This window comes from Grampus griseus (assembly GCF_964374135.1).
Source record: "Grampus griseus genome assembly, chromosome: 10".
Classification (NCBI taxonomy): Eukaryota; Metazoa; Chordata; class Mammalia; order Artiodactyla; family Delphinidae; genus Grampus; species Grampus griseus.
Genome location: NC_139004.1, coordinates 91,217,789 through 91,231,570, shown reverse-complemented (window position 1 = coordinate 91,231,570; position 13,782 = coordinate 91,217,789). Strand labels below are relative to the sequence as shown.

Here is a 13,782-nt window from a genome sequence, read left to right as displayed (position 1 = left end):
TGTGAATAAACAAAGGAGCTAAGTCTTGGAGATTCTTTTAAAACATACACAAGTGTTTTTCTGTTAACGTAGGATGCTCCTACACATCACTGTGTGTGCAATTAATTCCTTCCTTCAAAAACGGCTCCTATCTCTTAACAGCCGTGAATCATGGCTTCTCTCCCAGTTACTGCTACAGAAAAATTTGTATCACAGCACCACACCATCTGCCTAGGAGTAAATTCTCCATGCATACCCCATTGCTTCTTGAAAATACTTTTTAAAAAAAGTAGTCATGGGGCTTCCCTGGTGGCGCAGTGGTTGAGAGTCCGCCTGCCGATGCAGGGGACACGGGTTCGTGCCCCGGTCCGGGAAGCTCCCACATGCCGCGGAGTGGCTGGGCCCGTGAGCCATGGCCACTGAGCCTGCGCGTCCGGAGCCTGTGCTCCGCAACGGGAGAGGTCACAACAGTGAGAGGCCCACGTACCGCAAAAAAAAAAAAAAGTAGTCATGGAAGAAAAACAGGAAGGGGTATAAAGTCCTAGTCACCAGGAATATATTATTTTTTTGGAAACGTACTAGAGAAAATTTAAAATACATTAAAATAATATGTTCATGCTTTATTGTGTCTATATAAAGACAATTTCTGAGTAATCAATTTATCACCACAAATTACTTTTCTTTCACTTTTGAAGGTCAATCTGAATTAGTCATAAATTGGTATATGCAAGGTAACACAAAATTCTTATATTTTTAATATATTCTGAAACAATGACAAAAGAACAATAGGAAGTAACCATTGAAAACAGCCTTTAAGTTATACCCACCTTGCCAATGGCAGCAATGGCAGGCTTACCTTGAAGGTCATATTCTCCCACTTTCCCATATCCTGGAAAATTACTGTACAATTATAGCCAAGGCAGCACAGCCTAACAAATTAAGTCCACGCTTTATAACTAAATGCTTATGAATGATTTCTTATCAATACATTCTTGACACTGTCTACTACTACTCTAATTGTTTTAATACATTTATTTCTATTCAATTTCTAGTCATCTCCTGTGGTCTCTCATTCAACTGTGGCAATATAAAGTTTAAAATTATCTAGCTTACTAAAATATGATAGGATCCTCCGTTTCATCTCTTCTTTAGGCTTCCCACAGTTAGAGGGAAAAGAGACTGAAGGATTCAGATGGAAAGGTTAAAAGTAAGGAACAGAGAGGGACAGGTACAATGACTAAGAGAAACAGTTCCATTCATTTTGCAGAGGTGACCCTCTTTATCTGCAGCTTCACAGTTTGGGAAGCAGCAATGGGATTTCCTCAATGTGTAAAAAAGAAATCAACCCCAAGTGACAGATGATGCATTAGTCTAGCTAGGTTTGCTGTGACATATGTCATCAAAAGCGCAGAGTTGAACATACTTGTTCGTTTTTATCCTTTCATAGACTGACAGGGAGGAATGGATTTGGAAGACACCTTTGAGTTAATTTGGTTCAGTATTCTTCATCTTGGCATTCACGGATGCATACTTTTCTGCAGAAAGGACCCATACCTAGCAACCCATACTAGAAAGGACCTTAACCCCCGCAAAATTAAAACCACAGTTCTAGTCTGTCCCTGCCTTTCACAAGCAAGTCTGTAATCTCAAAGGGGTTAAACTGTTTGTCTTTAGCCCCACAACAGACTAGTGTTCAAGGTTGCAACTCTGGTCCCTGAGTCCTCATCTTAATCTTTTACTGTGGCCTCTGGCCACTGCAGGAGTAATACTCCAAAACTAAATTCCAATACACGAAATCCATGCTTGACACGTTCAGATACAAAACCATTCCCCCCTTTCTGGTCAGTCTCTGAGTCCTCTTGCACTTACGTTCGGTTTGCCTTCCCTTGAGCATGTGCCCTCACAGCAGGACCATAAAGAGACAGTGCTTGCTAACGCCCGCATTCGCACACTTCTGCTCAACTTGCTAACAAACAACCCATACAGCTGACTCACCATCCCATAAATATCTGTAGTATGACTCGGAGCTCAGGAACAAGTTAACACCTTTGAGTGCTGTGTGTGCGGCTGTGTACCCCAAGAGCAGGGTTAATTAGAAAAACAACTGCCTTGAGAGAAAGAGCTCTTTGGTCCTCCCGGGAAATCAAGACAAACGACATTGTGGCATATCGTGAGTGGAAGGGAGATGAAATGATAAGGTTAAAATACGGAGGGTCAAGATTGTCTCAGCCATGATCAGGTTTTCCCCCTACTCCCTCGTTCTATCAACACTACATATAAACCTGGTTTCTGTAATCCAACTATGAAAGGTCCATCAAGGATCAAAAATGTCTCACACATCCTTGTCCTGAGCAACCGAAATAGCACTGTTCAGCGTCCCAGGTCCCCTCAGCTATTATCTCCTCATCCTAAAATCCCACCTACTATGGCCCCGACTCAAAATCCCCTCCTCCAGCCTCCTGTACCCCTTTCCTTAGTACGCCCTACACTCTGTAGCCCACAACAGTCTTTAAATGACCCGAAAGTATCAAATCTTTTGCTTCAGTTCTCACTGTTTCCCATGACTTACTGTAAAAAACATGTAATGATTTTGTAAATTGACTGAGTCGTGCAACCATCAGCGTAACCCAGTTTTAGAACATTTTCATCACCCCAAAACTGTCATGCCTGTTGACAGTTAATCCCAGAACCAATCCCAGCCCCCAGCAACCACTAACCTGCTTTCTATGTCTATAGATTTGCCTTTTCTGGAATTACCTATAAATGAAATCAAACAATGTGTGGTCTTTTGCATTCGGCTTCTTTCTTTCTTTCTTTTTTTTACTGCCCTAGATGCCAGGAATACAACTGGGAATGTGAGGGAGGAAAAACTGTTTCTCTACCTTTCTAAAATTCTTTTGGCTTATCTATTAATTAAGACTTAACAGGAGAGAAAACAAATTTAATTTTGTACATATGGGAGCCTCACATAGGCATGAGAGGGTCAAAGACAGGCAGGCAGTTAAAGCTTATAGGCCATCCTGAGCTAAGGAGGAGGGATAGGGATATGGGTCTTCAAAGGGAGGAAGACAACTCACAGAAATATGGGAAAAGCAAATGTTTGGTAAACAAAGTTTGTTATGTCATGCAGAGACAATAGGATAGAGTTAGGAATTTGAATAAACAGGTCCACTGAGCTCTCCCCAGTCTACCACACCTAGGCCATACTCTTTGTAGTTATCTCTGGTAATAGCTCTCTTTCTGGACCAGGCCCTCTATCTAAATCCTTCTTTTTTTTTTTTTTAATTTAATTTATTTTTTATACAGCAGGTTCTAGTTTATTAGTTATCTATTTTTATACATATTAGCATATATATGTCAATACCAATCTCCCAGTTCATCCACCACCACCACCCCCACCGCTTTCCCCCCCGTGGTGTCCATACGTTTGTTCTCTACATCTGTGTCTCTATTTCTGCCTTGCAAACTGGTTCACCTGTACAATTTTTCTAGATTCCACATATACGTGTTAATATACGATATTTGTTTTTCTCTTTCTGACTTACTTCACTCTGTATGTCTCTAGGTCCATCCACGTCTCTACAAATGACCCAATTTTGTTTCTTTCTATGGCTAAGTAATATTCCATTGTATATATGTACCGCATCTTCTGTCGATGGGCATTTAGGTTGCTTCCATGACCTGGCTGTTGTAAACAGTGCTGCAATGAACACTGGAGAGCATGTGTCTTTTTGAATTATGGTTTTCTCTGGGTATATGCCCAGGAGTGGGATTGCTGGGTCATAGCCATGTTCTTCTTAATTGCCATCTTGTCTTGCCTACCAGTTGGCTCCTCACTGAACAATTTTTTAAAGAACATCTCTTTCAAAGATTTCAAATTTCTGAAATATTTTGTTTATTTGTGACTTCTGCCTCCATCACAATGTATACTTCTCATGTTTAGTTCATGTGTTTCGTTCTGTCTTCCATCCAGCTTGTAAACCCCATGATGTCAAGTAATATGTCTGTCTTTTTCATGCTTGCTTTTATCTTTGTTTCTGCACTTAATAGGTGCTCAGTAAAAAAGTGCCATGAAACATTTTACAAATAAACTTCTGGGTGCTCTCGAATAACATTGCTGTTTTCTATCATCTTTACAGCTATTTATACATTTGTCATCTCTTTTGTTGTCCTTTTACTTCTTTGAGGAATGGAAGTACTTCTGATTTTTTTCTGTTCCTCACAAATCTTAGCTCAGTACAAGGCATATGGAAAAAACTGTGATACGTAGGAATTTGTGAAAGGGAGGAAAAGATGTAGAAATGTGGCTCTTTATACTGGGACACATGATAGCCATTAATTCAAACATGAAAGTCTTCCCAGGCATGGAAGTTGTTTTCAAGTATTATCATGTCTCTTGTCCAAGTTCACTCACTTCAGATCATGTTTCTCTAAAATGAGCTGTGTAGGCTGTTTATGTGGTCACGTGGAGTGATTTCTGGGTGGACACACAGTGATCTGTATTTATGGCTATAGGAACCAAGTAACAGAGTTATCAGTAATGGTGAAGATTGAACGGTATTTATGGCAGTAGTTATAGAACATAAAGATAGGGATCAGAGATGAAATGGCATGCACTTCACTGCTCTTTAAAGAATTTTTATTGTATGTAAAGCCTGTCCTAGTATTTAAGTCATAAATAAATGAAGGAAGCCATTTTCTTCAACAACATTATGAACATTTTTTGGAACACCTGTGAAGCGTTCCATTTAATTTGATTACATCTGGCACAGGCTACATTTTTATTTGAGTATGTCTTTCATTTCAACTATTTTGGCCTTTTTCTACATTAAATTTAAAAACCTGTTGCCTTTTTTTATTTTTTAAGAAACAAAAGGCCCCTTAAAAGAGGAGCGCATTTTTCAAGTCATTCCTCTGACCACCTGTACGCTTTTGAACTTAATTGGTCTATAGCTGCTCTGGTGATTTACATAACAATTAGGCAAAAAGGGTGAGGCCACTGATGGAACTGCTCCAGAATCCTTTTTCCATCTTCAAACTATTTAGGAAGTTGGGAAGATATCAAGGCCTAGGTATGTCTACACAACCAAGGTACAGCTAAAGTAAAAGTGCATACAATATTGTCAGGATCAACCAGGATTTATAATCTCAGCAATATTTCCTTTCTCCTGACTGAAATATATATATATTGCCTATAGAGAAGACTCTTGCTTTCAATTCTACATAGAGATACCTATATCTATAATTTTAAACATAAGGTGAAAAAAGTCTTAATTCATTAAAATGCATTGTCAATGTTTTCTATTCATTGGAGTGAGAGCACCGGCTGCTACAATAGTGAAAGTTATGTCACTTAAAATTTCATACATCAAAGTCTTCAGGAGTCAGGGGCTTAGGTGTATTTACATTCCAATGAATTCAATAAATATTGATTTAACACCAACTATAGCAATGGGGTTACGATGTGCAGACCACAGACCTGATCATTATTTCATGACATTTGTAGTTAACCTTTTCCAGTGCCTTGCATAGTGATGTGGCATAGGCACAGAACAATTAATTGTTTATGGAATAACTGAGTTTATTTCCTAAAGAAGACATGCTACAAATTTCTAGGTGTTTTTCCCAAAACCAGTGTTCCTAAACTTTAAATCACCTGGAGGGCTTGAGTTTCAATTAGTAAGTTGAGATGGAGCCTGAGAATGTGCATTTCTCACAAGTTCCCAGGTGATGCTGATGCTTCTGGTCCAGGGAATGTACTTTAAGAACTTCTGTAGCAACCATGAGGTGTTGAGCCAAAGCAAGAAGTTGCACGGAAAAGTAACATGCATCATGGGCTAGTCATTGGGAGATGGCTAGTAACGCGGAGTCGCACCAGTCACAACGCCAATCAAGAGCCTGGATCCTGCAGACGACCTTGTGGCAATGATTATCTCTCTTACAAAGTCTGAAAAATTATTAAGGCTGACGCTAATGTATGTAAGAACTAGAATGTGACAGAATAACTGCCAAATTATAGAATATAAAAGAGAAATCAGCCACACGCCACTCTTGTTTAACTACAATTTGCAGACAGCTGTCTTGGCAGAAGGAGGCCAGTTTGCAGAATTTTGTGCCGTAAGATTTTGCCAACACCTGCCTTAGCTGGAATCTGCGGTTGTAAATTAAACCACAGAAGGGACTTTTACCAACTTCTACAGAGTGGGATTTTCTACTGAAGAAAAACTGCAAAAATTGTCCTATGAAAAGTTCCCACATGGCCTTTCTTGAGGAATGAATCATATGATATATATTCCATTTATCTAAAAATATTTGGAAATATCTGATTAGTCATACACATTTCTTTGGCTGAGTTCACTATTTTACTCTTTTAAGAAAGGTTTGTTTTGCCCTGTGTTGAAGGAGACATTGTAGGATCTAGGGGACTGTCCATGGAATCTCCACCACTACCCAGCCCATAATCAGTGAATTCCCATTCGAGGCAATAATTGTGCAAATAAGAACTTCCCCAGTGCTGGAAAAGAGGAATAAGACACCTGAGGGGTGTATGTCACTTACACTTGGGGTTTTAATGTAACTTCAGAAGCCTGTGGGAGGTGAAAACAAATCCCATTATTTGACCTCAATCAAACCTACATCTCTTTCCTTCCTCCTCAATAGTTAAAGTACAGAGATAACCTGAACTATTCCAGAAAGGTGTCTCCTATGAACGTAGAGTAACTATTTATCCATGCTTGCCTGGGACAGTCCTGGTTTACAAGTCCTGAAGTACTTTGCTAATAGTTTCCAGTTTGGGCAATTAATCATAAAGCCACCATCTTTTAGGTGAAAGAAAGCTGACTTTTGTCTTTTTTTGGTGAAGTACTTTTGTATTGATCCTACTAAAAAGTTCTTCATATTGTGAGCTAAACTACTCTCTCTCCCTCTAATTTTTTATGTCTTTCTTATGTATGTATGTATGTATGTATTTATTTTTGGCTGCATCGCTTCTTAGTTGCAGCACGCAGGATCTTTGTTGAGGCATGAGGGATCTTTCGTTGCTGCACGTGGGCTCCTCTCTAGTTGTGGCATGAGGGTTTTCTCTTCTCTAGTTGTGGCACACAGGCTCCAGGGCGCGTGGACTCTGTAGCTATGGTGTGCAGGTTCCAAAGCACATGGGCTCTGTAGTTTGTGGCACGCAGGCTCTCTAGTTGAGGCGCATGAGCTCAGTAGTTGTGGCATGGGCTTAGTTGTCCCGTGGCATGTGGGATCTTAGTTCCCTGACCAGGGATCAAACCCGCATCACCTGCATTGGAAGGTGGATTCTTCACCACTGGATCACCAGGGAAGTCCCTCTCCCCCTAATTTGTACATGGTGGTCCTAGTTCAAGTCTTTGGAGCCGCAAAGAACAAGTCTTGATGAACAGTCTTAAAATATTTAAAGATATTACCCTGTTGTCAGAGATTGGCAAAGTTATTTTTTGCATAGACACAGATAGCAAGGATTTTATTTAGGTTTTGTGAGTCATGCAGTCTCTGATTCAACTCTGCCATTGTAGCTGGAAAGCATCCAGAGACAATATGCAAACAAATAAGCATGGCTACTTTCCAATAAAATTTTATTTACAAAAACAGCGGTGGGCTATATGTGGCCCATAAACTAAGGGTTGGCTAAATCCTGGCTTGGAAGAAATGGGGAAGATAGCAAAGTATGAGAGAGTCAACAGCATCAACAAACTATAGAACTAACAAGATTTCAGCAAGCTTGCCAAATGCTGAATCACTGACAAGTAAAATAGAGAATGTAATTAAAAATAAGATATTATTTACAATAGCAATAAAAATTACAGAGAATCTAGGAGTTAGCTAAGAATACTCAACATTTTTATGGAAAAAAATGTTAAACTTTCTTTAGAAAAGCAGGCCACAGGCAAGACTGGCCTACAGGAGGAAATTTGCCAGCTCCTGGTTTAAACAAATACTGTATCCACTGCCTGGAATTCTTATCCTTCCTGTTAGATTGGCCAACTCTTTACGGAAGCTTGAGCTGATTCCCAAGACCACGCCAGGCTTCCTTACACACAAACCTTGATTGTTTGCATAATCTCACTGAACCTTCACTGCTCCTTGGTAGCTCTTACCACAACTGAAGCTTAAATAATCCTGCTTTAATTCTCCATCCTCCCCAGTCTGGCTCCACTCCTGCCTCAGGTTGTAATTAGGCTCCTAAGCTAGACTATTACCTATGAGGACATAGAAGACTTTTGTATCCCTAGTGGCAAGTATACAACAAGCACTCAATGAACATTTCTTGCTTAAATGCATGATCAAATGAATGCCCAAGTCATCTGTATTCTAGGCTGGACACCTCTCCTGTCCTCTTTCATTTCAAATCCCTCCATCTGTAAATCTGTTTCCTGGAACTCAATTCAATAATTCCAATAAGGATGAAACTTTAGACCTTTCATGAATTTGGAGTTCTCTAAAACTGCAGGCTCCCAGGGGCTCTGATCACATCTTTTTATTTTACAGTGTACTATACACAACAGGTACCTAATAGATGCTTCCTAACTGAATAGTGAAATGACCATCTAAGACCTTTTGGCTCCCATGGACCTGAAACGAATCTGACTATGCTAGAGGTCTAAAGCTGACTGACAAGTTCCTAAGCTTGTCAAGGTTTCAAAATATCCAGATCATTGAGACACTATTAAATCAGATTAGCAATGGCAGTTTAGCAAAATATCTCACATCCTTTAGTCATTCAGATGTTCTTCTCATAAAACAAGTTTTATGCCCACAGATCCTCAAATGTGAGGTTGTCAGAGAATTAAATGAAAGACATGATCGCTGTGACAAAGCCACACAAAAGTTGCAATCAGAAGTGAGAGTAAAATAAAGCAACGTGTTTTGGGACAAACCCTAGATCTTAGGTAATATAAAATTATGTGCAAGCCAAGGGCACATCTCTGCCTGTTGCCAGGCAGAAGTTTCACCCTTGCCAGTCTAAAGGCTAAATCATCAAAAAAAGGTTTTAGATCAAGTTTACAATCAAAAAGAGATCCTCTTAATGCCTAGGTTTTTAATCTGACAGCTAGGTTAATTAAATGGCCTACAATTGAAGTTGATCTATTCAAGAAGACCCATTGTGGTTGTTACTGCTCACTTGAGGATCTAACCCAATTTGGGGCAATATTAGGAAACTTTACTATGAACAGATGGTAGTATCATAATGAAGAATACATTACACTCCATCGATAATCCAGAATATTCTAGAATATTCTAGCTTTCTCTTTTCTATTTTTTTAGTCTTTGGTCTTAAATTTGGAACGTTGAAGGGAATGTAGTCTTCTGAGCCACTAGGAAATCCAATGGCCACAGAGGTGAAGGTTCACAAAATGACCCGTGATAGCCTGAAAGAGTGAATGTACCTAGTTTTGCATTCAACTAGGATTGGTTGTTAGCACTAAGAAGAAATCTGATCCAACGAACAGGATCTGTGTGGTGAGTTGTATTTGACATCATGTGGCCTGTGCAAATGCTGAGACTGGAGTAAAGTAAGGTAGAGAGTTGTGACTGGCAACTCAGAAAACAACTAGAAGGACCCTTAGATATAACTTATTATAAATCACTCATTTTTATAGCTAAGAAAACTGAGGACCAAGGAAATGGCATGATTTGTCTCACATGAGTTAGTGGTAGACCTGGGACTACACCTCAGAATCCTATGACTTTTTATTTCTTCTTGACTGTTAGTGCTACCCTTCTTTTACTGCATCCTAGGTGACGCCACAGCAAACAAGACAAAGCTGGTTGGCACCGATGATGGACACTCTCAATCCTATGTCCAGCACGTCCGTTTCTGTCCCACCTTAGACTGCTCTGAAACTCTAGGCTGCTAGGGTTATCAGGTGGTCTCTTGTCCAGTAGGTTAAAATTTGATTTATGTTGAGAAGATTAAATGCTTCAATGCTGACCTTGTTCAATGTTTTTATGGCTAAATAAAATTAGGCTTGGGGAAATGGGTCAGGATTTAGAAAAATATGGTCAGTTATTTTGTTATATTGAGAATACAAATTTTTGATAATTTACAATGAAGTATAAAAAACATTCAGAAAAGTATTTTGCATTTTAACTTCCAAAGACAATATATATAGTGTATATAAATACATGTATATTTATACACACACATCCTACATATATACGCTTATCAACGCATAAAAATATGGGGATGGAGGAACGAAAGAGAGACAGAGAGAGGCAGAATGTGAATTCTAAGATAGGATAAATCCTTTCTTTCCTGTCCCCTAGTAGCTCTTCTATTGAGAGTTCTAATTAGCAGTAATATTCAAAAATATTTAACAACCAATGTGCAAAGCAAAGAACCATCAGACACACACTGGCTGTAAACTGCTCAACATTTGTCTTGGTTATAATAAGCAAACTAAGGAACTGCCCAACCAATCCCCAGCCAGTCTCAAGGAAAACACAGAAAAAAGGCAAAGGCCAAACAGTAATTTTTCATGCTCAGTTACATACCTGTTTATGTAAAGTACATAAACAACCTCACAGACCTGATCTCATTTTCCCAAGACTGTCCTAATTTTTGCTAATTTTTTTTATCTTTAGCCATTTTAGAGCAAGTCAGGGGTAATAACTAAAGACAGAAAAAGTAGCCATTATGATTATCATCTAAATCTACGATTTCTCTCCTGGTTATGCTCCATGGGTGGTCCATTACCTTTGTTTATGGAAATATAGGTACAATTCTTTGAAATCTGTGGAGGAAGCAAACAATGGAGCAAGCTTATCATCAATAACCAGCAACTGGGTTAATACTGATCCCCGGACTACTTTAGTATCTGTGCTAAAAATAATTATGATATATTTTTCTCAATTAAATCTTTCTTTCACGGTACCAATGCAACTGGTGCACTTTCCCACATAATGAGTTTTATTATCATTTCAAAGCAGATTTGAAAATACCCAGATAAGGGACTTCGCTGGAGGTCCAGTGGTTAAGACCCCGCACTTCCACTGCAGTGGGCGCGGGTTCGATCCCTGGTTGGGGAACTAAGACCCCGCATGCCGTGCAGTGTGGGAAAAAAACCTAGATAAATAAATATTAACTCCAATGTAAAATTCTCTCACATTTGTCCAGCTCTCAGTTTTATAGTACTTCCTCGTGATGAACACTACAAATAACATACAGTTTTTAGGAGAATTCCCAAAATAAAATTTGCAAAATCATAAGGTAAATATGTAAATCCAGAGGCCAAAAAATCTTTTCTGAACCTCAGTTAAATAGCATGGTAACTGGAGACTAAGAATTTGATCCCACTGCTGTCCTGACTTACTTCTCTGGTCCTTAGTTCCCTTCTTTCTCAAAGAATAAAGGTGTAAAATTGGGTGATCTCTAAGTGCCTTCTAGATCCAATAAAATGTGAATATCCCTTTCACCAAACATTTTTCTAAAACAAAAAGAAAATCTCTAATCACTGAAGAAAAATGAGAAAACACAGAGAAGCAGAAAGAAAATAAGAACGGAACATTTTACCACTAAAAGTTAACTGCTTTAAAGTTTAACACTGTTAGCATTTTGGAGAGTAGGATTCCAGCTTTCTCTGTCATTTGCCACATACATTTTACAAAACAAGGATAACAGTATCCATTCACTCTGTAATCTGCTTTTTAAAAATATAATTTGTGGAGCATATCTTAGGTAGGGAAGTTATTGATGTACAAAACAGTACTGCTGTGTTGTCACTGTTCAAAGCAGTTTACCTATAATTTCACACACGGAGTAAGCCTCTGAGGTAGGTACTGCTGTCCTCATTTGACTGATGAGAACACCGTGAGGTGAGGTTAAACTGATGTCCAAGGTCACGTCGCTAATAAGTGGTGGGGCTGGATTCCACCCAGGGAACCTGGCTTACCTCCTCAACACCCTGCCCTACATTTCAGTCATGATCTGAGATGTAGGCAGGGGTGAGCCATGTGAAGAGCTGGGGAAAAGGCAACAACAAGTATGAAGGTCTCGCAGAACCACAGTGTGTTGGGGGAGAGAGCTAAAGAGGGTCAGTGGGATCAACATGGAGCACATCGCCCTTGGTTCCTGATAGGAACATGGACTGATGGGAGTTGTCTGCTGTTCACTTCTGACTCACTGTAACCTTTGGGGCTGGAAACAGTCACAGTCCAGACTGCTTAGTTGAAACTCTAAAGAAATAACCTGAATATTGAGGATACCTAGCTCTTTAAGCTACACCTGCACTTAGCAAGGGAAATGATCAGCCATGCCAATTAGTTCAGTGCAGGCAAAAAGCTCCATTGCCTTGCTTACCCACATTTTGGAGGCAGAAGGAGGCTATGAAATTTTGAGCGAGCTTCAGTTATCGAGATGCTTGTACAAATTCTATGCTCACCTTGCACTTAGCACTCTAATATACAGTCACTAAATACCAGACTGTGCAGAACGATGATTTCATTGATTTTACTCTCACAGTGTACACTTTAACAAGAATGTCATTTTTATTTTGCAATCTCTTCTTGATTTATCTTTCCCCTTTTCTCTTACCTCCAGACAAGAGCTAATTAAATAATCTCTTTTGTGCTTAGTAATACAGTTTGAGCAGCCATTTTATGTATTCCAGCCTAAATGGGAAAGACATATTATGAATTTTCACCATGCAGCTCTCATGGAAATTAGAAATGAATGGGCATTAATTGCTGAAGAATGAGATCCTTAGTCTGCTAATTTTGTGATAAAATATTCTAATAGAACACATTTGTCATCTCTATGAAGATATACTAAGCAAGTCGAGATAAATCTAAACGCCAAGCAGAAGGCAGAGTTGTGGCCAACTTGTGTCACCTAGGAAGACTGTGGACTTCCCGTGTTCCTGAATTTTTGTTCCTTCTCTCTGAAGCAGCAACTCTGGGTGATGTTTCTCCTGGGCTGTGTCTTAGTGCATCAAAGTCAATATTTGACTATATTTTTTCCTTGATATACCAAAATGGACAACACCACTGAACGGACATTTTGGCATAAGCGTATTACGGGCAGAGGCCAGAGGGGCTGTATTTTTAAATAATTCAGTACAGAATGTCCCTGGAACACATATCTCGAAACAGATTTTTTATCCTTAGATCTAGAGAGACGGCACTGATAGCTTTTTAACAGAATCGATCCTTTGCCTACCTTTCTCGCTAAACTGATTAGATTGTTCAGTTTTATTTAATGGAACTCAGCCTAATGCAACACAGTCATTTAACATTTGCCATGTGGCAAGCACTGTGTTGCACCCTCGCACCAAACTGGATGAAAACTCTGGTCTGTGCTTGATCACATGTCAGTGTCAGCGGGGTGGGGGAGGGTAGGCTGACAAGTAAATATGAATATACCAGATGAATATTATGATAGAGAGATGGACCAAGAAGCACAAAACAAACAATTCTTTCTGTTACCAAGGGAGAAGTCATGCTTTTGGCTTCATAAATAATGACCAAAATAATATTCTGAATTTCTCCCTTGTAGACCTGTTCAGTAAAACCATTTCAGTAAATGGCATTCCCATCCACCCAGCTGCTGTGCCAGAAACCTATGTGTCATCCTCGATTTTCTCTTTCACCACCTCCCACATGCAATGCATCAGCAAGTCCTGGCAGCAAACTGCAAACTATATCCTGAATCCAACCCCTTCTCTCCTCTCCACCGCCACCCGGTAGTTCAAGCTGCCACCGTTTACTGAGTGAATTACGGCAACCGTCTTTAACTGGACTTCCAGTTTTGACCCTCACTTTTTTAAAAGTCCATTTTTCACA

General features: G+C 39.5%; 1 protein-coding gene across 4 annotated transcripts in view; it reads right to left on the bottom strand.

Annotated features, from left to right (window-relative positions):
• The window catches only part of CNTN4 (contactin 4), a gene marked incomplete at both ends in the record, with an annotated part of 493,058 nt that overhangs the window by 173,641 nt on the left and 305,635 nt on the right, over positions 1 to 13,782 (bottom strand). The window lies entirely within an intron of this gene.